Source organism: Dermacentor albipictus, chromosome 3 (assembly GCF_038994185.2).
Source record: "Dermacentor albipictus isolate Rhodes 1998 colony chromosome 3, USDA_Dalb.pri_finalv2, whole genome shotgun sequence".
Taxonomy (NCBI): Eukaryota; Metazoa; Arthropoda; class Arachnida; order Ixodida; family Ixodidae; genus Dermacentor; species Dermacentor albipictus.
In genome coordinates this window covers 146712123-146738579 of record NC_091823.1, presented here as the reverse complement: position 1 = coordinate 146738579, position 26457 = coordinate 146712123, and the positions used below count along the sequence as shown (strand labels likewise).

General features: G+C 48.6%; 1 long non-coding RNA gene across 1 annotated transcript in view; it reads left to right on the top strand.

The window, feature by feature from the left end:
- LOC139057612 (uncharacterized) overlaps positions 1-26457 on the top strand; it is a 62900-nt gene that overhangs the window by 24106 nt on the left and 12337 nt on the right. Inside the window, exon 2 of the long non-coding RNA XR_011512938.1 lies at positions 22989-23096. This is a non-coding gene — a long non-coding RNA (uncharacterized lncRNA). The remainder of the gene's footprint in view (positions 1-22988; positions 23097-26457) is intronic.

Below are 26457 nucleotides of genomic sequence, written 5' to 3'. Positions count from 1 at the left end.
ATGGCGGGCGTTGTACTGACACTGCTGAGTGGTCTGTGACGCCGTAAGTCGAGCACGGGCAAGCTGGCGTGCATGGTCGGCGAGGGCGATGGCGTCGCGCGCATACTCGCTTGTTGAGACCGCAGCAGGAGGAAGTGCCGTGTCTAGGGGCAAGGTAGGTTCGCGACCGTACAGTAGATAAAAGGGAGAAAATCCGGCGGTGTCGTGCCGGGAAGAATTGTACGCAAATGTTACGTAAGGAAGGGCAATGTCCCAGTCGTGGTGGTCCTTTGAAACGTACTTGGCCAGCATATCGGTAAGAGTACGGTTTAACCGCTCTGTCAGGCCATTGGTTTGAGGATGGTATGAAGTAGTCAGTTTGTGTTGAATGGAACAGGAACGCACAATGTCAGCGATAACTTTCGAGAGGAAGTTTCGACCACGGTCAGTAAGCAGCTGTCGCGGGGCGCCATGAAGCAAGATAATGTCACGCAAGAGAAAGTCCGCGACGTCAGTGGCGCAGCTGGTACGGAGAGCCCAAGTGATAGCGTATCGGGTGCCGTAATCAGTCGCGACGGCTACCCATTTGTTCCCAGAGGATGACGTGGGCAAGGGACCGAGCAGGTCTAATCCAACACGAAAGAATGGTTCCACAGGGACGGTGATCGGCTGGAGATGACCGGCAGGTAGCACCTGAGGTGTCTTCCGACGCTGGGAGGGATCACAGGCAGCAACATAGCGTCGAACGGAGCGGGCGAGACGAGCCCAACAGAAGCGGCGGCGGACGCGGTCGTACGTGCGGGTTACCCCAAGATGTCCTGCAGTGGTGCGTCATGCATCTCAAAGAGCACAGTCTGTCGTAGATGTTTTGGCACGACAAGAAGAAGATCAGGGCCATCAGGGAGGAAGCACCTTCGGTACAGAATGCCGCCCTGGAGGACATATCGGCGAACGGATGCGTCGGTAGGTGTAGAGCGCAGACGCTCGATGAGTACTCGCAGCGATAGGTCTCGGTACTGCTCATCGGCGATGTTAGCGAAGGCAGACACAGAGAAAATGCCGTCGGCGGTACTACTGTCGGCGTCGTCAGGCTCGTCTACCGGGTAGCGAGACAGGCAGTCAGCGTCCTTGTGTAGTCGGCCAGATTTGTAGGTGACAGAGAACGAATATTCTTGGAGGCGCAAGGCCTAGGGACCAAGTCTTCCTGAAGGATCTTTCAATGAGCATAACCAACAAAGCGCGTGATGGTCTGTGACAACGGAAAAGGATCGGCCATATAAGTATGGGCGGAATTTCGCAACCGCCCAAACTAGGGCCAGACACTCACGCTCAGTGATGGAATAGTTGCGCTCCGCGGGTGAGAGGAGCCTGCTGGCGTAAGCGATAACACGGTCGTGGCCACGCTGGCGTTGTGCCAGTACTGCTCCAATTCCGTGACCGCTGGCATCAGTACGGACTTCGGTAGGCGCTGAAGGATCGAAATGGGCCAGAACGGGAGGCGTTGTGAGAATGTCGATTAGATGAGAGAATGCAGAGGCCTCGTTATCGCCCCACTGGAAAGGAGCATCTTTTTTCAAAAGGTCGGTTAGTGGTCGTGCTATGGCGGCGAAATTCCTCACGAAACGGCGGAAGTACGAACAAAGGCCGATGAAGCTGCGCACATCCTTGACACACTTCGGAACAGGGAAGTGCGTAACAGCATGGATCTTGCCTGGGTCCGGTTGCACTCCGTTCGCGTCAACGAGATGTCCAAGGACGGTAATCTGGCGACGGCCGAATTGGCACTTCGATGTGTTGAGTTGAAGACCGGCTCGGCGAAAAACGTCCAGGACTGCTGAGAGGCGCTCGAGGTGCGTGGCGAACGTTGGGGAGAATACGATAACGTCGTCCAAGTAGAACAAGCACGTGGACCATTTGAAACCGTGAAGAAGGGAGTCCATCATGCGTTCAAAAGTGGCAGGAGCGTTACATAGGCAGAACGGCATCACCTTGAATTGATAAAGACCGTCGGGTGTTACAAAGGCAGTATTCTCGCGGTCGAGATCGTCCACGGCAATCTGCCAATAGCCGTAGCGAAGGTCAATAGAGGAGAAATAGCGAGCACCGTGGAGGCAGTCAAGGGCGTCATCAATCCGAGGTAGGGGATACACGTCCTTTCTGGTAACCCTGTTAAGGTGCCGATAATCCACGCAAAAGCGCCATGAGCCGTCCTTCTTTTTTACCAGCACAACCGGTGACGCCCAAGGACTACATGACGGTTCAATAATGTTCTTGGCAAGCATTTTGCGAAGTTCTGCGTGAATAACTTGACGCTCAGCTGGTGACACTCGATACGGGCGGCGATGAATAGGAGGGGCATCGCCGGTATTAATGCGATGTTTGACAGCTGTAGTTTGGGCCAAAGGACGATCGTTAAAGTCAAAAATATCGTGGTAGGAAAACAGAACGCGGCAGAGTTCACGAGCGTGCACGGAGGGCAAGTCAGGGGCAATCATTTTCCGTAAGTCAGCGATGGTACAATTTGGCGACTGCGATGGTAGAGGAGTATCGGATGAAGTGTCGTCTACTGCAATGGATGCTACTGAGTGATCCTCGAATGAACAAAGCTGGGCCAAAGACATCCCACGTGGCAGCACTTGTGTCGTCAAGCCAAAGTTGACCACTGGCAGGCAGACGCAAGTCGCCGTAATAGATAAAACTGTATGGGGTACCGTGATCCCGTGTGTAAGGAGGACGTCCTGCATAGGAGCCGCGATGTAGTGACCGTCGGGTACTGGTGGGGATGACACCAGGTCAACGTAGGTCAGTGCCGAAGGGGGCAAGCGAACGAAGTCGGTGGTACTAAGGCGACTGGGGTGGGGTTATGTTACGTAGGGAGACGCAGACGAAAAGCTACGTACAAATATATTTACAAGGAAAATACGCTGCGCTTGGCCAAGAGGCAACAGCCCACGCTAGCTTCGTCATCGTCGTCTTCACACTGCTGGCCTTTCGTGATCGCACATATTGTGCCGTAGGAATATCATAAGAAGCCAACAAACACTGACACCAAGGACAACATAGGGGGAATTACTTGTGCTTAATAAATGAAAGAAAGAAGCGATAAATTGACATTGACATAAATTGACCAAGTTGACATTTCCGAATTCCCTGAGTTTTCCAGGTTTTCCCTGAGTGCCTTTGCGAAATTCGCTGAGTGATGCAGAACTATGTTTTAAGTCAAAACGGGCTGAAACCATATCACCCGATGATGTCACTCTGTAGTAAGCATATGAAAAAAATAAAAAAAGGACTTAATCATATTTGAATACTAAGGAGTAGTGTTTATGTTATTCAATAAGAGAATAGAAACGAGGGGTTAGTAAAATGCACAGCAAATAAAATGTCTTCGGAAAATATTGCAAATTGTGTCGGAAATTTTCAAATACGAATAAAAAGGAGATGCATGTAGAAGCAAATATTTCCTAATATAATCTATTTCTATCAACTGATGCCAAGCTCAGTGGTATGAGGCCCGAGCTTTGTCACAACTGAGATTCTTTATCACCGGCTTTTAGTTCAACCTCAACTGTCCTGACATACTCTCAGCCCGCAAACGACGCCTCAGTGTTGGGTTTCACTGTTTTAAAGAGTTTATTTTGGTTTGGATGAGGGACAGTTGCATCTCGGCATCAAGCAACACTGTTTTTTGAGCTCAAGCTCCTTCAAAACGGCGGCAGCACACTTGCTTTCCCGTTCATTCCTCTATGCATATGTCCTTTCTGTTTTTGTCCTCTTTCCACCACTCGTTTGCCCCACGGACCATTTCAAGCATCTTCTTTGTCAGCTGCATTGCCGACATTTGATTTGTCGAACTCCTTAGGGGCCGCGAAAACGTCCGAAAACTCGGCAAGTTGGAAAAAATAAATGCATAGTATTTACTACCCTTAAGGTCTCAAACAGCCACAGGCACATTCAAAAACGCTCTGAAGGCATGTCGGCACACGTATTAGGCATATCGGTGCTCGGACTGTAACAGTAGATACAAGGTACACTCGTGTTTAATTAAACAATACATACTGTGTCCCAAGGCAATAGCCCGTTCACACGCTTGTTATGCTTCACTGCAATACTTTTGCCGATGCTTCACCAAATAACATTTATATGCAGAGGCGAAGCTGACTTTCGGAAACTGGCACTATGCAACGCATCGTGCTTTCCAAGTTTCTAAGCCAATCGCGAGGACCACAAAGCGGAGTCGGTGCCATTGCTGACAGAAGCTAATTCCCTCAACGAAAAACATGGCGCTCAATGGCAAGAAGCTTAATAGCGAACGTCGAAGCAGCTAGATCTAGCGTTGCCGCAGTGGTGGTTATGGCTGCCAGCGGATCTGCGAACGAGAGCGCCGGTTCGAGACGGCGAGGTAATCAAAATGGCAATGGCGTTTGCTTTGATTAATGCCGTTTCAGACCTGCGGTAACGGCAAAAAGTCCGGAAAATCGTACGGTGGAGGGTTCTCGCATCCGAAAGTTCAGACGTCCTGATACATTGACTCTATGGGCTATGTGGTGGTGCCGCAAAGCCTTCCAAATTATCGGGCATCCGGAACGTTGGTCATTGACTGTGCACTGGCCACTCCTCTAGCCTACGACAGGGCGTCAAAGACAATTCATTACGATTCCTGTCTGTTACTCGAGCCAGCATATCGCGACTTTCAACCCTTTCAATAGGTCGCGGTAATGCTCGGTCGAGTAACAGACAGCACCCTTACAATTAGAGACGACGACGAAGTTTTTCTGCTGGCATGCTGGTTTTCTTCTGGTGCTGCAGTATTTCTCTATTTATGATAATTCGTGCATCGGTAACAAGCAAGGGCGTTTGTGCTGAACCCCGAAGACTCCTACTCTGCTGGCAGATCCTCCAAGATGTGGTCTTGGACTCGTGTGGCTGTCTGCGACCTCCCGACTACAATACCATAGTAGAATGAAAGGTGACACTGCGGTAACAATTCACACGCAATCAACGCGCCGCGTAAAAAAAATTAAAAATAAATGCATTTATTCTTTAGACATAAATACCCGTCATATGCGATTAGGAACACCATTTGATTTATCCGACCACAAATACAAAAGTGTGAAGTATCAAGAACTAAAGCCCCTGAAAGTTCTTAAAGTAGCAACACTCCCCTCCTCTGCCTTCGCTTCTCCTTGTTTCTCCTTTCTTTCGCGCTTTCTCTTCCGCCGTGCTGCCAGATAGATAGATAATATTTATTAAAAGAATAATCAGAAAAACCAGTAATGGTCGGGGCCCCTAGTCCAGGGCTCCGCTGGCTGTTGCCATCTTCTCAGCTCTCTTTATCAGGTTGAGCTGGTCGTCCAGGGCCGAGCTGGACAGCAGTGCCTCCCATTGCTCCCTCGTGATGTTCATGTCTGGGTGTTCGATGATGTGTTGTGTGCACGCCTACGTACTGTGGTATAGGTTTGGTGTGGACCCACACCATAGGTATTCGTCCCTGTAGGCTGTGGGGTGTATCCGATGTAATATGTGTAGGTTCGCGTAAGTGCCTGCCTGGAGCCTACGCCAGGCATTGGCATCCTCTGTCTTTAGATTTCGGTGGGGTGGTGGATAACGCAAGCGATGCCATCTGCGGCAGTTCACGATGGCTCAAGGTCGACAGGGTCCGGGTCTTTTGCAGCCGGCGTGATCAGTACTCGGTTATGTACGAATCCTCGAGCTGTCGGCCTGCAGATTACCCGTAATGCCACTATGGCCCGGTATCCATATGGTGGTTTGGGTGGTGAAGTCCTCCGTGTCCTCCTTGAGCATTCGGGCTAGGACTTGTGCAGCAGGTCTTCCAATTCTTCCCTGTAGGAAGTTGCGGCAGGCCTGCTGGGAATCCGCGAGGATCGTCAGTGGTTGGTTTACGTGTAGCCCTCGCGGATGACTAAACAGTTGGCCAGGTTTTCGGTTTCCGTAATCACGCAGGGGCGGGTTGATGCAGCGGAGTTACCGTAGCCTCGGTGGTCGCATGCCATTGCTACTGCGCCCTTGTTCTCCGTCCCATACATGGCGGCGTCCGTAAAAGGGGCCGTGGTATTGAACCTGAATGCTTTCTCCATGTACTGGGCCCTTGCTCTCCTCCTGCCGGAGTGTAGGTTAGGGTCCATGTTGCGTGGTATCGGGGCAAGCTGAAACCTGTCCTGGACGTGACGAGGTATCATGCAGGTCTCTTGGGTTTGTGTTGTTATCGCCGGGAACCCCAAGGTTTGTAAGGCCTGCCGGCCCATGAGAGTCCGCGCATGTCTCTGTTATTGCGACACTTAAAGGGCTTCTATCAGTTCGCTGATGGTGTTGTGCAACCCAAGCGCCAATATTGTTTCAGTCCATGTACTCATTGGCAGTCGGAGAGTGGTCTTGAAAGCCATCCTCAAAATTGTGTCGGCCTGCTTCGCCTCGGACTGTGCGAGGTGGTAGTAGGGCAGGCTGTATGTGATTCTGCTCAACGCCAGGCTTCTGACCAGTCGGAGGGTGTCCCTTTCCTTCATGCCTCGATTCTTGGATGTTACGCGGGAGATCTTGCGTGATATCGCCTTGACACTGGTTTTGAGGAGCGTAAGGGTTTGTGTAGCCCGCTGGTTGGACTGCTGCCACATGCCCAGCACCCTCAGCAATGGCTTCTCAGGTATGAGGCCCCCGCTGAGGCGTACCTCGAGTCTTCTTGTTGGGTTTGTGGGGACTGTGTGGTTACCCCGGCCTCACCAGACTTGTTGGAGCTCACATCCTACCATGCGTAAGCATAGCAAACGACCTTTCATAGAGTGAATGCACGTATAGCAAGGTGGAGCGCATTAAGCACTCGTGTTGGCTTTCTAGCAGCGAGTAAGTTCGTGTACAGCATAGAATTTCTTTACAGAGGGCCATACAAAGTCAGTAACTGCAACTTTGTTTCCTGTGTTGATAACGTTTTACAAAAAAAGTATCTAAACTACCACTAACGTAGTCCCATGGCCATTAGGAATGTATCGCGTACGCTACAGTTAGGTACGCGACATTTGTCGAGCTCGTGTCGCAAGATCTTGTTGCAAATGGTTGCAAATTACGATTGAATGCTAATATCCCGACCCTCAGCAAGCCCTCAGTAACCTATATAATCGGCACCGTCCTTAGTAGGTGAATTTCCGGCGTGCGTCAGCTATGACGCACAAAGGCTGGCTGAGGGCACGAACAATCACTGCTCTAAAATTCGATAGAGTATTACAAGCAACAGTGCCGCCAACGTCCTAGCCTTCGTGCGTGCTTGCCAATCTTCTATGCGCGCGCAAAGGCTCAGAAGTGGGCATTGATTCTATTGTGCATTTCTTGCCTCGAAGTCGATAAAATAAGCGCGGTCGATCATCCAGTCAGAACTGGGCGTGCGTAGAAAATTAAATCACTTTTTTAGCGTTCATTCGCAAAGCGCGAAAGAGGTAACAACGCTTGACTAAGCCTCAAGCAAGAGCTTAAAGCTTACACTGAGTAAATTGATTTTAGTCTTTCAGGTTAGTAACTGATCCCGAGTAACACTTTATCGTGCGTTAGCTCGTTCCACAATGAAGCGATGCACTTGTCGTGAATTGAGTTGCACCATTAGTAATTTAGAGGGGCATGCACTGAGGACGGTTGCAGTCGCTCCGAAATTCCATTTGCAAGATATTAGTGTATAGGCAAATTATGACCGAGCAAACGACTGAACCAGCCAATGGCACAGTGGGCGACCCTATATTTTTTTTGCGAGTACTCTACTGAAATATCACACACTTTAAACGTCACCTGGAATCCCCCGTGCGTTTCAAAGGCCTATGATGCTGTTTGGCTAAGAACGCGTCCCGTAGCTCACTTTCGGGAGAGCGCGCACGATTTTAATCGGTGTGCTTGTATCGTAAATTCAATGACCGACAAAGAAAGCTAATCGCTCTAGAGAAGGCTAGTAATTGTGTAACTACAAAAGGCAGAGAGTTACATTTAGAAGATACCTTTCTCGCTCCAGCCTCAAATTCTGTAAAAATACTTTCCTGGATTTAATAGTTTTACGATCAAGTGTTCAGACGCAGCCGCGTGAAGCAGTAAATTCAAGACTGTTAGCGCGTGAGCACACAAAATACGAGCAGGTAGTACTCTTATAAACGAAAGTATCCGTTGCGTAGGAATAGTGTTAAAATGGGCACATAGAGGGCAACGTGCTCAGAGAACTGTGTCATATATACTACGTTATGGCCCGTAGCAAATTACGCAATCTCTCGACACATGAGAGATTCGCAATTTACTTCGCATAGTACGGTGAAATATGTCGGTCATAGGTTCTCCCTCCCAATTCGCTTAACCGACGTCTTTATTCTTACCCGGACGGGCTTTTCGGACAATATCGCGAAGAGGCTGTTGCCTTCAGTGAGTCTATTTCTACATCCGAAGGCTGAGAAGCTCGTTGTAATGGAAAACACCGTGGTGCATCGTCGCACTTAGCATAAAATGTGGTTTGGGGCGACCGCAAACAACAAACAGAACACACACGGAAGAGAAATACCGCAAGCATGTGCTTCGCACCAGTAGGTGGACGCTTTTGGACCATAAATAGTGGTGACCCGCGACTGTAACCAAACAAAGTAGGCACGAGCTGCCACGTGATGCTATTAGGCCAATAGCGACGCGTCGTTGGCCTCTTCGAGGGCACGCACTCAGGAGGCGGCATTCTTCAAAGCGTGCCGCTAATTTGCAGTTTCAGGGGTTTCAGCATCAACGACCCCGCTGAGCAGTATTGCCAGTAGTTACCAACGTCGCGTTCTTGGTGCGACCCAATTCGCTTTTAAAAACACAGAAACAAGAAAGCCGGACAAGGACAAGCACTACTCACAATTTATTATTGGAGTCAAGGAGAATACATATATCCTCTTGTCACGCACGCGCCTACCAAGCAGAAGAGAAACAGGCGCATGCAAAACATAGGCGGTTGCGCAAGAAGTTAAAGTCGTCATCTAGGAATGTGGTAGGAGGCTCACTTACACACATATCTCTATTCTTCTTGATAAAGAAGGCCTCAAGAGCTAGCCTAGAAGAGGCGTTGCCGCTCCTGCCCAAAAGAGTTGTCGCAGAAAATCGAGCGTCACAACCACATGCCCTAACATGGGTCACCAAATGTGCGCCTTTATCCTCCTTTTTCTTTAGTTTTCGCGCATGTTCCTTTGAACGGGAACATGTTTCCTTAAACGCATGTTTCCTTTCCTGCGCCCAACAAGCTTCCGATGCTGTGTTCTCTAGTTTGCTGTGAAAGCATTCGGGGCTGCCGCCTGCTCTCACAGCAAACTTGAGAACACAGCTTCGAAAGCTTGTTGGGCGCAAAAGAGGAAACATGCGTTTAAGGGAACACGGGCAAGAAACAAAAGAACAGCACCTTTCTTCTTAACGTCTACAGTAGCCCTTCACACTGGAATAAAAAATTCAAGACGCTCCTTCACAGAGCCTGCACCGTGGCGGGAACGCACAGGGCCGTCACCTGCGGGGTCTTCAACGCGGTGCAGCCGGCAAAGGGATAAAACAAACAATTGGCCAAGGGGCGAGACCTGTTCCAAGACACAATAGACCTGGGCTTCGCCCTCATCACAGACCCGACTGATCCTACGAGGATTGGGAACTCTGTCTCCAGGGATATGACGCCGTACCTCACCTTCGTGGGGAACGATGAGAATGGAAATATCTCCTGGCGCATCACGGGGTCTGAGCTCGACAGCGACCACTACATTGTAGAGGACATCATACCTGATGAGGTCAAGGCCTGGGAGGACACCAGAAAACATAATTATACAGATTGGGATGCCTTGCGTATCCTGTTACCAACGGAGATGCCGGATATCGAGAACATAGAAAAATGGTTAGCCTACATCGCGGGGAAGATCAAGGAGGCGACCAAGTTCATAGAAACGAATGAGCAGGACGACAAGATTTACAGCCACCTTGCGCACTAAATCGAAGCAAAACCATCTATCCTAAACAGGTGGAAAAGCAACGACAAAATCTGCAGCTGGGGAAGAAGGGGGCGGAGCTGAATTGCGCCATCGAAGTCCATTGTCGGGTGCTCCGCTCGCAACAGTGGAACGAAATCTGTAGCGCTGCGGACGGGCAGATGCATTGCGGTAAGACCTGGAACTTGATGCGGCAAATGCTCGATGAGACTAAAACAAAACCCTGCCAACGCCACCACCTCGCAAAGATCGTTCACAGAGCAGTCAAGGAAAATGCGGAACCCGAAGTTATCAGACGCATAGACGGCAAGTACCTCACAGTTACAGCCACAGAAAGGCATCCCGAGTACGGCGGTAAAGCCAACGAGAAGCTCGACATCATGACCAGCCTCGTCATCATCATCGTCATCAGTGTCGAGAGGGTGCGAGCGGCCCTGCACGAACTAAACAGCAAGTCGGCAGCCTGCCCGGATCATATCTCGAACAGAGCGCTCAAGAACCTCAAAGTGCAGGGTCACTGGCACAGCAGTGGAAGACTGCCAAGACCACCCTCATCCGCAAACCAGGTAAGCCGGGGAACGCGGTCAACCGACGGCCCATCTCGCTCACGTCCTGCGTGGGCAAGGTGTTGGACCACGTCCTCATGTGAAGGTGGCAGGACTACCTGGAGGAGTCGTCACTGTACCCTACCACTATCATCGGGTTTCGGCATTCCGTCGACACCCAAGACGCGATGATTCTGTTGAAGAAAGATATCATTGACGATGAACCCCTAACGAAAGACAACAAGGCTACCCTGGGGCTGAGCCTGCGGAGCGGCTTCGACAAGGTGAAGCACTCTGCGATCCTAGCCCAGGAGTCCAGAGTCAACATGGGCGCAAGAACGTACACTTACATCAAGGACTTTGTGACGGGGCGGACTACCGAGCTCTGCACCGGCGATCTACGGCTCCAAGAGAAGAAGAGGCTCGCCAGTGTCGGGCGCCCCCAAGGCTTAGTCATCGCGCCATTGTTATTCAACCTCGTTATGATCGGGGTGGCCAAGCGACTCTCTTGAGACGAGAGGGTCCGGCACACCATCAGCGCCAATGACATAACGCTGTGTATTCCCGGAGGCAGTGATGGTCACATTGAGAGCACGCTGCAAGAAGCCGTCGACGCAATCGAAGACCAACTAAACGGTTCCGGTTTGATCTGCTCACTCAGCAAGTCAGACCTGCCGGTGTTACCGCCGAAGTACGTCAGACATAACAAGAGTGAACCGAGGGATTACGAGGCCATCAAAATCGGGACGAGGAACGGCCAAGCAATCACGGAGGTCGACAAAATTCGGGTGCTTGGCATAATTATAGACAAACGACGGGGCGACGGCGAGACCATTTCCCGCCTTAAAGGCAAGATTAGCACCGCAATACGCCTCATCAGACAGGTGGCTGGGATGAAAGAGGAAAGCTTGATTCGGCTTGTGCACTCCTTCGTAATCAACCATGTCACCTACGTTGCAGCCTTCCACAACTGGATGCAGTGTGAGGCGAATAAGATCAACGCCCTGATACGCCGAGCTTACAAGGCGGCGCTCGGGCTATTCGAGTGTACGAACACCAACAAGCTGACGACACAATACATTCAAGGAAATTGCGGAAGCGCAATGGACCGCCCAGCTGGAGCGACTCTCTATGACCGAAGCTGGCAGGTGCATACTTCAATACTTGGGCTTCACGCCCGGGCCTAGAAAGGCGAGCAGCGACGTTTCTGTTCCGGACGGGACCAGGTGCAAGATTCGGGTAAGCCGCATCCCGAAAAACATGAACCCGGAGTTTAACAAGGAGATAAGAGCGGTGAGGGCCAAGTCTCTCATCGACTTTCACGCCAAGGACGAGCACGCAAGATTCGTGGATGCGGCAGAATACCACAGACAGCGCGGCTTTCGTAGCTACCGTCATCAAGGCGTCATCCGGTGCGACGAGGGCAGCGGCGAGCTTACGGGTCCGCGAGGCGTTTCAGGCGGGGGAGGGGGCCATTGCCCTGGCCATTGCCGACCCTGGGTGCCAAACGGTGTTGTGTGATTCGCGAAGTGCATTGCGGAATTATGTCAAGAGCAAAGTGTGTGGTGAGGCTGTGCGCGCTGTGTGCTCGGCTGACCTGCAACGAGAGAATAGGTATGTTAAAATGAAGTGTTTCCCGGCGCACGCGGGCAACGATGCGTCGGAGAAGCGTGATAACCACAACGAGACGGCACACGCAGACGCGCGAGTGCTAACCAACCACGCCGCTGCAACCGACCGTCCAACGTGGTGTAGTGCCAAAGACCGCATGACGAGGTTCAACGAACTTACACAGTTTCACCGCCTGGCTAGAAAGACTTTCCCACCCCCGCACCCGGGGCTCTGTTCAGACAATTACAAGCCTGTTTCTTACCCATTCCAGTGTTAATGAATCATCTGTACCCGAAATTATGAGTGATGTGTACCGCGTGTGCCAACGGGAGAGGGCCACCCTGACGCTCATCCTATGGCATTGCACCAAGTTCCCCGATGAAGCTTCGGCAAGTACAACGGTTCCGCCACGACTCGCAGCTGCGGCGGAATGCTACCACTAAGAAAACCAAACCTGGGCCGTCCATCCCGTCTTGGCGGCTCTTGAAAGACAAAGGTAGAGCGAAACCGACGGAACCTTGCCCCTCAGGGCGACCAACCCCGGGAGTAACACGCGCTGGAGTTAAGTAGAGACCACCCGCTGAGAAGACGTCAGGGTCCGCGTCACGGCGCCATTTAGTCATGGCGTCGTTCTGCAGGCGACTAAATGAAGTTGTTTCTCTCTCTCTTACTGCAAAGAATGTGCACACTGGCCCCTCGTCCCACTCAACCGTACTCTAGTACACTCTATAGTTTCTCGCGTATTTTCATTCGCATTTTAGTTTTTCTGCTACTATTTCAAGAGGACTTCTTCATCATTACCTTCAATTTTTAGAGCGCAGCTCTCATGCGCCCATTCCTGCGGCGAGCATCGGCATCGGCAGCGAAGCCGAGCGAACGCAAACAGCGACACAAGACAGAGCGAATGCTCAGGGGGAGATGAAAAACTTTAGATGCGAATGCCAGAGACCAATGAGAGTGACCCCTTCAATGAAGTGCTCGCGCAAAACTGGTGCCATACGAAGCCATCTCACTTCTCGTTTCGTTCTATCGTCTGCTCGCGTCAGCTCTCGCTCGTGGCTCTTTGGGTTGCTTCGTTTACTATCGTTTGCGCTTGGTTCGAGTGTCATGGTTTGCGAATTTTGTAATCTGACAGCATGCGCGACGCGTATTGCGTAGTTCTTTCTGGAAGCTATGCGGGCCTCAGCGATTACACTGGAATCGCTGGATTACGCTGTAATACTCGGCGAAAACTGGCAAAAGGAAACACGTCACGCCTAGTGTCAATTTCATCCGTTGACGCGAGCATTGGAAGAAAAGAATATGAAATAAACTTACAGGAAGCGTTTTATTTTTTTTTATCTGCTCTCCTGCTAAAAATAAGATATTTTGCGTATAAATAAACTTGTACTTTGCGACTTATTTTTTTTGCGTCACTAGCAACAGGCTAACGGCACGCGAGGAGCGACATGCATGCGTCATGTATGCAATCATGCGTGCGTCATGCGCCAGAAAGGCCACCGAAGCCAGCGAGGCCGGTTGCCCATGCGAAGTTCGCTTGTTTGGCGACCCGGGGAGAAAATGAAGAAGTTCCGGCAGAACACGCTCTTTCACATGCGCTACGCCGACTATCGACGTTTTAGCCGAAAACTCGTCAACAGCACCAGCCTGGACTATCCGATCTGGTTCCATTCTACAAAAGCTCCGTTTCAAGACCAAGTTCAAGCCCTAATTGAATTTTTCGTCATCCCACGCGACGTGGAAAATTCGAAGCGGCGGAAGCCCGTTAGGCCTCGATAGGCTTAGCGGGTGAGCGACCGCCTCATCACTTAATAACCGGATCGCTTCTGCCTAGCGTATGAGATGGTTACATCAGAACACATGGACCTCCAAATGACCCCCTTGCATCCGGTTAACAACGCGGACGAAAACGGGGACACAAGAATAATTTCTGAAGCGGGGACTAGCAAAAGCCAAGAGATCGCCGCCTATAATCAGGTGACGGACAGCTGGCAGTTAGTTCTATCGCGGCGACAGCGAGAGGCTGTCAAGCACAACGACAAGGAAACGGCTTCCAACAACAAGAATAACATAAACGGATAGCCATCAGCAGTAGGCGCGAGAGGAGACGGGCAAATCGGTCGTTGCAACATGCGCCCGAGGAAGGGGAAGCCTCTGCCACCATTACCGAAGAATGACATCAAGGTAATACTGAGGCATCACAAGGGTCTAATGCTCAAGGAATATCTGAGGAAAGAAATACCACAAGCGATTATTCGGGCTACTGGGACGATAATCGCAGGAAACGGACCGAGCCAGTGAAAAATCGCTGGAGAGGATTTCATACTGCGAATCCGTGAGGGAACGAATATCATCGTCTCCACACCTTCACTGGAAGTGGCGGACGTCATTCGTCGAATCGAGTGCATGGAGCTTCGAGGCAAGCACCACCCCTTCAACGTGTACGTAGTGGATGCAGATGATAGCTACAGAGGGGTGGTGCACGGATTTCCAGCACGCACTGAATCAGCAGATCTCCAGCAACACCTACGAAGCAGAACCCAAGAAGTCACCATCGAAAGGGCCCGAATGCTAGGAAGCTCAAATACCGCTGTCCTCACCTTCTCGTGAGGCACGCACCCCAAATGCGTGTACTACATAGGAGTAGAGTTGCGGTGTACAGAGTACAGACCAACAATCCAAATGGGCCTGGAGTGCATGCAAGAGGGACGCCGCTGGGACGTTTGTCCGAACGCGAAGAACATATGTCGTGGCTGTGGACTCGAAAATTCCCCCCCGCAAGGACACGAATGTGCAGTGAAGTGCGCCGTGTGCAGGGCGGCGGGGCACGACACTCATCGGTGCCCGAACAAGCTGATTTCCGCCAAGGGACTCTGTCGTGGTCACGGACTCCCAGGAGACATGTCGCATGTTTCTCAAGAGGCACGTGACTGCGGCTAGCCTCGCGATAATCCCCAAATCCTTCAACCACCATCATCGCCTACTCTGGTGCCCAGGCCACGCGGGGGTACAGGGGAACGGAAAGGCTAACGCGTTAGCTCGAGGGTTCACTAACCGAGCGACGGCGTCCTCTTCTTACCCCAACCATCCGCACTATCCCTCACAAAATTCTACCAATTCAAATGCCAAAGACATCCTTGCTCATCAGCGCGGTGTCCGCAAAAATACCCGCCGCCTCACCCACAACTTAGCGGGGAAGAGGTCGCCGATTGGCGTAAAATACAGACCGGGGTATTCTGCCATTTAAAATAGCTAAATGCCATGTATCCCACTCGTTATAGGGCCAACTGTCCTTGTTGCGGTGGCATACCTACCCTAATACACATAACCTGAGAGTGCACCAAGCACCCCCATAGGCCAAATACCAGTAACGCAATGGAGCAGTGGGAGGCGCAGCTCGCCCGCTCCGACCTGGCAGTACAAAAGTCCTTAATTAGCCAGTTCAGACAGGCGGCAGAGGCCAGTGGAGCCCTGGACCGAGAGGCTCTGACCACCCCACCCTCAAATCTTTTCCATTTGATAAAGTTTCTATCCATCTATCGGCGACCCGCCTCTTTTGTATGTAGCGTGTTTGTTGGGCTCCCGGCGCATTCTTGCGTTCTTTCTGCACTTCAACACGGCACCACTGCACTATTGGACTACGGCAAGGTGAGAAAATTTGTTCGACAGTCTGCGACGCATTTCAAGCAATTTTGGCTTTTACGGCACGGAACCGAGACTTGTGACGCAGTTACCGAAAAACAGCTCGGCCGTTCTCGACCAGTTAATTTCAGATAATTTGTGGCACTGAGAGATGTTTGCGACGCTCTCTTTGAGCCCCAACATTATTCATAGTACCGTATTTATGTAGTTTCTGGTTGCACTCGCCGCACCCGGCTTTTTGACGCAGTGAGCGAAAAGTAGCTCGATCGTGGTGACGGTTTCACGTCTGCTAAACTTGACTGGGACAAGTTCGTGACGCTTTCCCTGACCCCCAACATTATTGTAATTGATTTCGCAACTTTTTGTGATACTTCAGAGGCACGCTCGCCGCGCCTGGAGTTGTGACGCAGCTTACGAAAAGCTGCTTGGCCGTGTCACGCAGTAAGTTGGGCATGTACTGAATTTTATGGAGACAAGTTTGTTGCGCTTTCTATGGCCCCGTGACACATACCTACTTTCGGTATTCACGCTTGTGGAAGACACGACGAGTGATTGCCAAGAGTTAAAACACTGGAATTTGTTTCTTGCGCTGGGAGAACGCGCGAAAGGTAACGCCGAAGAGCACAAAAATCAAGAACATGAAAATTCCGTCCTCTGGACGACTGCAAACAGGCTTTGCATCCACGCCCTTCTCCTGAGTGCGAGTATAAGGTATTTTGCGAGCGTCTAGCATGGTCCGGCTGAGAGCCTGTGTTGTGGCAACTTCTATGTGTGTAGCGCACTATCGCGTCTGCTGAAGCGGAGTTGTTTTGAAAAAACACAGTCGCCGTTGAATTGTGCTCTTAAGGAGTAGGAAATTCCTTGGAAATTGGATGTTTTCTTCATGATTTATAGTAAGGCTTAGAATGAGTCGGGTATTTGCAACGCCGTGCACGTAAACGTGAACTGCTTTTGTCTGTAACGTCCCGCATTCACCACTTTCGCACGTTTCTCCTCTACAGGCAGTATTACAATAAGGTCCCAATACCAAAATGATACGTACTTGTAATTAAATTCTTTCAGCTGACGTAATCCGGTAGACTCGTGCGGGAACTACTGCTACTTATCTGGTGCCACAACGTTGGATGAACGCACAAAAAGGGCGGAACCAGTATTTATTTAGAACGAAACAAACGATTTCTAATTTACAAGGCGTTTTGCGTCTACTTTATGAAATTACACGTGGCGCAGATTCAATGGAGGCTTGTAACGTTACATTGTTTGCAATCCTGTTAATATCACTTAACTCATTTCGGCAATCATTCATTACCGCGCACGATTGAGCAGCAGAAGTAATAAAAAAAAAGCGCCGAGTAGCCCTGCCGGCGTAGCACGTGCCAGCTAGCGTTCAAAATACGCGCGCCTAGAACCGAAACCGAAAGTGAATCTCATCTGGTTGGTGCACTACAGTCAATGCGGCCGCTGGGCTCTATGGGAGGGTCCGCTCTTATTGAATGTCTCTCGATGCTGGAACATTCAACTAATCACGTATGAGAACCGACGCGCTTGACCTGCAGATAGATTGCCGACGATCACCGACTTCGCTCACCGCTATCGTTGTGCTTGAGTGTAACTTGTTTGCCGTCTTAAGTTCGCCAAATAAATAGTTGAATGTCGAATGCATAGTTTCGACACTGTGTTGTTTTTCACTGCCACGGAAGAATATAATCATGATCCAAAATGTCGTCAGCCAGTTCATTCTGAACAATGAGGGATGCAACAGGTGGAAGTGCTTCATCTGCCGCCGAGTCTAATATAGCTGCCTAAGCAGAGGCTTAGCGCCGTCTCCGAGAGGAACCTGTCGTTCAGAATCAAATTCACTGCCACAATATATAGCGAATTCTAAACACCTGAAAAGCTGCGCTCTAAATTCATATTAGCGAGTATGGTAATCATCGGTGAACTTGTTTTTCTGAAAGCGAGAAGACATACCTCATTGCTAACGGGAATGAATGTCTTGTATTATATTTTTTGCTCATTTGCTGTAACCCAGACCCCTCATTATTGCCTTTGGTCCTGAGGGTAATTACTAATAAATAAAGTATTTTGAATTTTTGAATTGGACCGGCCAGTAGCCTTCGCAGCTATCGGCACAAACAGTTTTTTGCAAAGAATTCATTTTTTTATTCAATGAAGGTTCAAATGAAATATAAATCCCTCCTCATGGGTACGTGCCATATTTTCAAATATATTGAAAATATTTTAAAAGCCGAAACAATGATTTCGTGCCCACTTAGTGCCACCCGAAACAGACTCTAAATTGGCTTATCGTTCGCAGAGTGCAGGGACAGACCAAGAATTAGGCATTTCTCTCAGTTTTTATTGAAGACAGCATAGTAATTCTCCTCCTCCTCATCATCGTCGTCGCCATAATCATGTGCGTGGAAGAAGAAGACTGGCAACGGCTGGCAAGCAGTTACTGACGCCAAGCGTCAAGAGCCCTTCTCCGTCTTTCTTAAACCGAGGCCATGGCGATCAACGTCCCTGGCCTGGTGGCCATGGTGTTTTTCTACCTGGTCATCCTTGTCGTAGGCATCTGGGCAGGACGCAAAGGTGGCGGCCCGGAAAAGGACTCACAGAATGTCACCATTGGCGACCAGTCTAATATCATGCTCGCCGGAAGAAACATCGGCCTCTTTGTCGGCGTCTTCACAATGACAGGTGCGAATGAGCGATGCAGTGCTGCGATTTCGCAGCGTTGATTTGCGCTCGATTCTGCGCCACTCTTATCAGCCACCGTTCAAGGCCGGCATATCCGTCTGATAACACGGTCGGAAAATCGTTCTGATCACTGAAGAATAGCATAAACCGGGAAAAGCAATAGCGTCAGAAAAGGGATCGCTACAGAATCGCAACCACGCATCCTATATTTCAGCCCTTCCAAACTGTGACGTGTTTCAGTCACCTGAAACGATGCTTCCTTTTGCTGTTATCTAAAACCATCTGGCAGTATTGCATAGAGCGTGATGATGACCAAGGAAGCTTGCCGCTTACTGTCTACGTTCTGTACTAAAATAAGTAAAAGAAGTCTAATGTCTACGTATTCGCGGAATTGTGCCATGTTGCATTCAAGTAACCAGTAAACATATAGCGTTTTTTTCTGATTAAGATGCCTTGCTATTCTCAGGCCTAAAATCACTCGAACTTGAGTGGCTTTGACAACGCGCCTGTAGCAGACGAATAACACGGCGCGCGTGATGTGGAGGCATATAAATAATTAGCTATGCACAGTTACAAATAAAATCTTTCTGTAATTTTGCATACTGAAATTTTTTTCAAGGCACTACCTTCAAAGAAAAAGCAAAACAAAAAAAGCTTCTGCGCCCTCCACAACAAAAGTTAAACAAGGCAGGCTCGCTCTTTTGATCAGTCGCAACGCGCGTATTCGAATAAGCTTTGGTCACGTGATTGTTCCTCATTTCATGAGGAACAATTACGTGAGCACCATGCAAAAGATAAACATGATTTCTATGTGCTTCGATCATCTCTGTAAGACGCTGTATTTGTGGATGCGGTGTATGGAAATCGTAGACACATTCTTCTCTGCATGCTTGCGAATATATCGGGTCTAAAATCTCGCTGTCTCATTCAATGTGTCGCATCACATCGCTTCCCCCAGTCCCAAGCAGCTGCAAAGCAACTGACCACGGCGGCGGTCAGATCTGCGACGCAGCAGAGGGTGCTAAGAATCACTGGCTCCGCACAGGCGGCCGTTGGAATATGAACCTGGCAACGTTTAACGCTAGAACGTTATCTAGTGAGGCGAGTCTAGCAGTGCTATTGGAGGAATTAGAAGGCAGTAAATGGGATATAATAGGGCTCAGTGAAGTTAGGAGGCCAAAAGAAGCATATACAGTGCTAAATAGCGGGCACGTCCTGTGCTACCAGGGCTTAGCGGAGAGAAGAGAACTGGGAGTCGGATTCCCGGTTAATAAGAATATAGCTGGTAACATACAGGAATTCTATAGCATTAACGAGAGGGTGGCAGGTCTTGTTGTGAAACTTAATAAGAGGTACAAAATGAAGATTGTACAGGTCTACGCCCCTACATCCAGTCATGATGACCAGGAAGTCGAAAGCTTCTATGAAGACGTGGAATCGGCGATGGGTAGAGTGAAAACTAAATACTCTATACTAATGGGCGACTTTAATGCCAAGGTAGGCAAGAAGCAGGCTGGAGACAAGGCAGTGGGCGAATATGGCATAGGCACGAGGAATAGCAGGGTAGAGTTATTAGTAGAGTTTGCGGAACAGAATAATTTGAGGATAATGAATACCTTCTTCCGCAAGCGGGATAGCCGAAAGTGGACGTGGAGGAGCCCGAACGGCGAGACTAGAAATGAAATAGACTTCATACTCTGCGCTAACCCTGGCATCATACAAGATGTGGACGTGCTCGGCAAGGTGCGCTGCAGTGACCACAGGATGGTAAGAACTCGAATTAGCCTAGACCTGAGGAGGGAACGGAAGAAACTGGTACATAAGAAGCCGATTAATCAGTTAGCGGTAAGAGGGAAAATAGAGGAATTCCAGATCAAGCTACAGAACAGGTATTCTGCTTTAACTCAGAAAGAGGGCCTTAGTGTTGAAGTATGAACGACAATCTTGCGGGCATCATTAAGGAGTGTGCAATGGAAGTTGGTGGTAACTCCGTTAGGCAGGGTACCAGCAAACAATCGCAGGAGACGAAAGATCTGATCAAGAAACGCCAATGTATGAAAGCATATAACCCTACAGCTAGAATAGAACTGGCAGAACTTTCGAAGTTAATCAACAAGCGTAAGACAGCTGACATAAGGAAGTACAATATGGATAGAATTCAACATGCTCTCAGGAACGGAGGAAGCCTAAAAACAGTGAAGAAGAAACTAGGAATTGGCAAGAATCAGATGTATGCGTTAAGAGACAAAGCGGGCAATATCATTACTAATATGGATGAGATAGTTCAAGTGGCTGAGGAGTTCTATAGAGATTTATACAGTACCAGTGGCACCCACGACGATAATGGAAGAGAAAATAGTCTAGAGGAATTCGAAATCCCGAAGGTAACGCCGGAAGAAGTAAAGAAAGCCTTAGGAGATATGCAAAGGGGGAAGCCAGCTGGGGAGGGTCAGGTAGCAGCAGATTTGTTGAAGGATGGTGGACAGATTGCTCCAGAGAAACTGGCCACCCTGTATACACAATGCCTCATGACCTCGAGCGTACCGGAATCATGGAAGAACACTAACATAATCCTAATCCATAAGAAAGGGGACGCCAAAGACTTGAAAAATTATAGACCGATCAGCTTATTGTCCGTTGCCTACAAAGTATTTACTAAGGTAATTGCAAATAGAATCAGGAACACCTTAGACTTCTGTCAACCAAAGGACCAGGCAGGATTCCGTAAAGGCTACTCAACAATACACCATATTCACACTATCAATCAAGTGATAGAGAAATGTGCAGAATATAACCAACCCTTATATATAGCTTTCATTGATTACGAGAAAGCGTTTGCATCAGTCGAAACCTCAGCAGTCATGGAGGCATTACGGAATCAGGGTGTAGATGAGCCATATGTAAAAATACTGGAAGATATCTATAGCGGCTCCACAGCCACCGTAGTCCTCCATAAAGCAAGCAACAAAATCCCAATAAAGAAAGGCGTCAGGCAGGGAGATACGATATCTCCAATGCTATTGACAGCGTGTTTACAGGAGGTATTCAGAGACCTGGATTGGGAAGAATTGGGGATAAAAGTTAATGGAGAATACCTTAGTAACTTGCGATTCGCTGATGATATTGCCTTGCTTAGTAACTCAGGGGACCAATTGCAATTCATGCTCACTGACCTGGAGAGGCAAAGCAGAAGAGTGGGTCTAAAAACTAATCTGCAGAAAACTAAATTAATGCTTAACAGTCTCGGGAGAGAACAGCAATTTACAATAGGCAGCGAGGCACTGGAAGTCGTAAGGGAATACATCTACTTAGGGCAGGTAGTGACGGCGGATCCGGATCATGAGACGGAAATAATCAGAAGAATAATAATGGACTGGGGTGCGTTTGGCAGGCATTCCCAAATCATGAACAGCAGGTTGCCATTATCCCTCAAGAGAAAAGTATTTAATAGCTGTGTCTTACCAGTACTCACCTACGGGGCAGAAACCTGGAGGCTTACGAAAAGGGTTCTACTCAAATTGTGGACGACACAACGAGCTATGGAAAGAAGAATGATAGGTGTAACGTTAAGGGATAAGAAAAGAGCAGATTGGGTGAGGGAACAAACGCGAGTTAATGATATCTTAGTTGAAATCAAGAAAAAGAAATGGGCGTGGGCAGGACATGTAATAAGGAGGGAAGATAACCGATGGTCATTAAGGGTTACGGACTGGATCCCAAGGGAAGGGAAGCGTAGCAGCGGACGGCAGAAAGTTAGGTGGGCGGATGAGATTAAGAAGTTTGCAGGCACGGCACGGCCACAATTAGTACATGACCGGGGTTGTTGGAGAAGCATGGGAGAGGCCTTTGCCCTGCAGTGGGCGCAACCAGGCTGATGATGATGATGGTGATGATCACATCGCTTTATTTTCTTAAAGACCCCTCTAGGGGATATTACATAAAAGCGGGCTCACAATATAGCCACTTGCTGCCAATCGGAAAGAAAATCGGTTACGCTCTTCAAGAAGGTTGATGAACAAGTGATTGTTGCGATGTGGTGGGAAAGGTCGTTTCATTCGGGTGCTGCGCGTTAAAAAAAAAGATGAATACGAAAATGTAACTGGTGCGGGCACATGGGCGTGACGCTTGTGTATAAATATTTTTTGTGCACCTTAAAATTTTAGTAAGCAGATTTTGCTTTGCTTATTTGCTGCTAGCAATTTGACGTTTTGCGCACATGTAACATGTCGCAGGCGATTATGCATAGCCTGCACTGAGCTATACATAGGTCCACATTTCCTTCAATACAGCTAATGAAAAACATTTGCCAGCGAATGTCCACCTTACATATTTTAGAATTATGGATGCACACGTAAATGCCTTTGCGCCTAATCATATTTGTGCCGGCACAAAGCTGTGGCGTGCGGCGAACGTCTGACGTGACGACAACACAATCCTAGATATCCAGTTGTCCTTACAGTTGAATGAATGTCGCCACAGCTTGAATATTGGTAAGGAAAGTGCGACGTGTTGTGCTGCTAACATTTTATGTTTTGCGCAGCCACCTGGGTAGGCGGAGGGTACATCAATGGCACCGCCGAGATAATCTACGTGAGCGGCCTCGCCTGGTGCCAGGCTCCCTTCGGCTACGCCATCAGCCTTGCCATCGGTGAGGGAACCTCCATGTGTGTGGGCTCAGTGTGCGCAGAGAGACAGAGAGAGAGAGAGGGAGAGAGAAAGAAGGAGCAACCGTAGCACTCGCAATGAAAAGAAGAAGCGCTAGGGACCCTTTAGGCATTTATTTTACGCTGCATCTTCATAGAAACATTAAAAGGGCAGGGGCGATCAAATATGCGCGCATAAAATTATGCAGGCAAGTAAGAGATTAAAACAGTAAGGTGGCCTTAGACAATCGGTATGTCGAAAAATACACCAATTACATAGAAACACATGCAACAATACGAGAACAGCACTGGAGAATGATGATTCACCATTTAATAAGAGATATTTATTATTGCGGTTTTGAAATGCTGGATAACCCTGAATGCTCGCGACAGACTTTGGAAGCTGGTTGTATAGAAATGAGAACAGACACGAACTTCATTGTGTGTTTAAAATTGTATGCCTGACACAAATGGCTAACGGAAATAACGTTCACAAGCATGTTGTGGGTAAAATATTTGTATTCCTGCTCAAAATATGCAGAAAATATTACGCTAGAAGTTCGTAATTAAGCCTCCCTAATCAAGCTTAGGAATAGAGCCGTACTGTTGCCAAGGCTCACATAACGAAGTAATTGCAAAAATAAACATACGGGGTATGCATCGTACACAGCTATATGTAGGTGAACTTCAGAGAATATTTTGATGCATATGACTTGAGGAGACGAGATTGCAAACATAACCAAAACTTTAGCTTACAGTTGAATCCAACCATACCGAACCCGGATCAATAGCATTATTCTCTATGCAGAACACTAGAACCTACTGCGCGATACTGATGTAAAATAACTCCATTATAATTAACTGGACATTGGATATGTCGAACTCTCCAGTGGCGCGCAGTGCCAGCAGCATCGAGGCGATGAATATCAGCTGCTGTTGCTAGTTATTTTTTTAATGATGGCCAGAAATACGATCTGATTTTGAGGTAGGCCGTAGTGGGAGACTCCTGATATTTAGACGACCCTATGTTCTTTAACGTGCACATAAACCTAAGCGCAGGGGTGTTTCCTAGTTTCGCCGTGATCGAAATGCGGCCACCATGACCGGCATGCGATCCCGCGACCTAGTGCTTAGCAGCTCAGCCGCATAGCTACTAAGCAACCACGATGGGTGCCATTTCTAGTCGAAACATGTTATTTTGTTCTTCAGCTAGTGGGTTTATCACAGCTGCAAACGGGGGGCGGGGAGGAGATGTTGCCAGAGAACACGAGCAACAACCAAGGAGTGCGAGACCATCGCAAGGCGCACTGACAACTGAAAGGTCACTTCTTGATCACACGCAGCACAGAACTTCTTGATTTCGTCGTATGATTGTTCTTTTTCTTGATACCCGTATAATTCCTGTCGGTGGTGGTGAAGAAGAAGAAGAAGAAGATGATGATGATGATGATGATGATGACGACGACGACGGCGACGACGACGACGACGATGATGATTTATTGCCATTCCCTTTGCACGGCGGTGGTGACGAACAGTCACTCGGCTTGCTTGAGTTTATCGGATATGCCATACAGCCATCGCGAGCGCACCACCCCAAGTCGCCAGAAAGCCAAGCGGACTCCTGAGAAAACCCCGGCCTCCCACACACGAGCGGAGACGCAGCAGTAAACCCAACGGCACCGCTAAGTCAGCCCGCCAGCATAATAATGTAATGCAAAGCAGTCTTCATTACTGGTTACTGGCCGCGACTACCACATGAAGGCAGCGGTGGGATAACCAAGGTAAGAAGGTGCCCACGAGTACAGCCATCTCGACGTAGTAAGCCGCACACCGAAACGGGCGCCATGCAACAACGGCGTTTGACCCGCTTGCCGCAGACCTGCCGACAAAGCTCCACTTCCGCAAGCATGAAGATTGTACTCAATGGCATCGTAGGCGGGAAGGTTACTGTCTTTTTAAATATTCGGTCTCAAGAGCCCGGGCTAGATGACACAAACCAACACATTTATTTATTTATTTATTTATTTATTTATTTATTTATTTATTTATTTATTTACAAATAATGCTGTCTCAAAATTGAGACATAGCAGGAGTGGGTGAGTACATCAAGATAACATACAATCAACATGTCACATGTAAACGAACTTCGTCCACGAAACGCTCAAGTGACAATTCTCGTAGATTAGTATGTAGCGTGTTCCACAATTCAATGGTTAATGGCAAGAAAGAAAATTTGAAGCTATCTATGTGAGCTCTAAAGGGAACAATAATCAAGGGATTGGCTCTTCGCGTTACACGTGCCGAGGAGCCAACAAATGTCAAGTACGTCGACAGTGACAGAAGCATGTACAATTTTGTGCAACAATATAATCCTTTCACACGTGCGCCTATGTGCCAATGGCTCAAGTGATAGCAGGCCAGCATGCAGAGAAGGGGAGAAATTGCGATCGTATCGATTGTAAATAAATCTAATAGCTTTCTTCTGCACAGCCTCAATCTTTGATACATCATATACGCAGTTGGGTTACCAGACGACAGATGCATATTCTAGAGTGGGCCTCACGAGGGATCTGTAAGCTGCTAGTTTGCATTCCTTGGTTGCTGGTTTTAGTGTGCTTTTTAAATATGCAAGTCGTTTTAGAGCCCTGGAACAAATGAAGTCGACGTGTTTGTGCCATTTTAAGTTGTAAGAAAAAATTACACCAAGATATTTGAACTCGGTGACGGAAGTCAAAGTCTTCTCATCATTACTATAGGCAAACTTCAGGGGTTCCTTTTTGTTTGAAAAGGTCATTGATACTGTTTTATCGAAGTTGATTTCCATTTACCAGGTCTTGCTCCAGTTGCAGAAGGCATTGAACGTGTTATTCAGCAGCTCCTGAGAACTGGCGCTGGCGATGTTGCAGTACAAGACACAGTCGTCTGCGTACAAACGGACCTTAGCAGCAGAGTTAGTAACAACACTCTCGACATCATTAAGGTAAATAATGAATAAAAGTGGTCCCAGTACGGAGCCCTGTGGGACGCCGGAAGAAATACCTACTGAGGATGATTGCGCCTGATTAAATGAGACAAACTGGGACCGCAGGTGCAAGTAGTCTCTTACCCAGCCAAGTAAGTGATTGCCGTGTATGCCTCTGAATAAAGAGTCAAGCTTCATGAGTAACTTAGCATGACATACCTTGTCAAACGCTTTGGAGTAGTCAACAAATATGGCGTCAATCTGGCCACGATTGTTAAGTGTAGTAGCAACGTCGTGAGTGAATTCAATTAGTTGCGTAACCGTGGAAAAACCCGATCTAAAATCATGCTGATGATGTGAAAGAATGTTGTTATTATTTAGGTACTGTATAATGTGTTTATGAA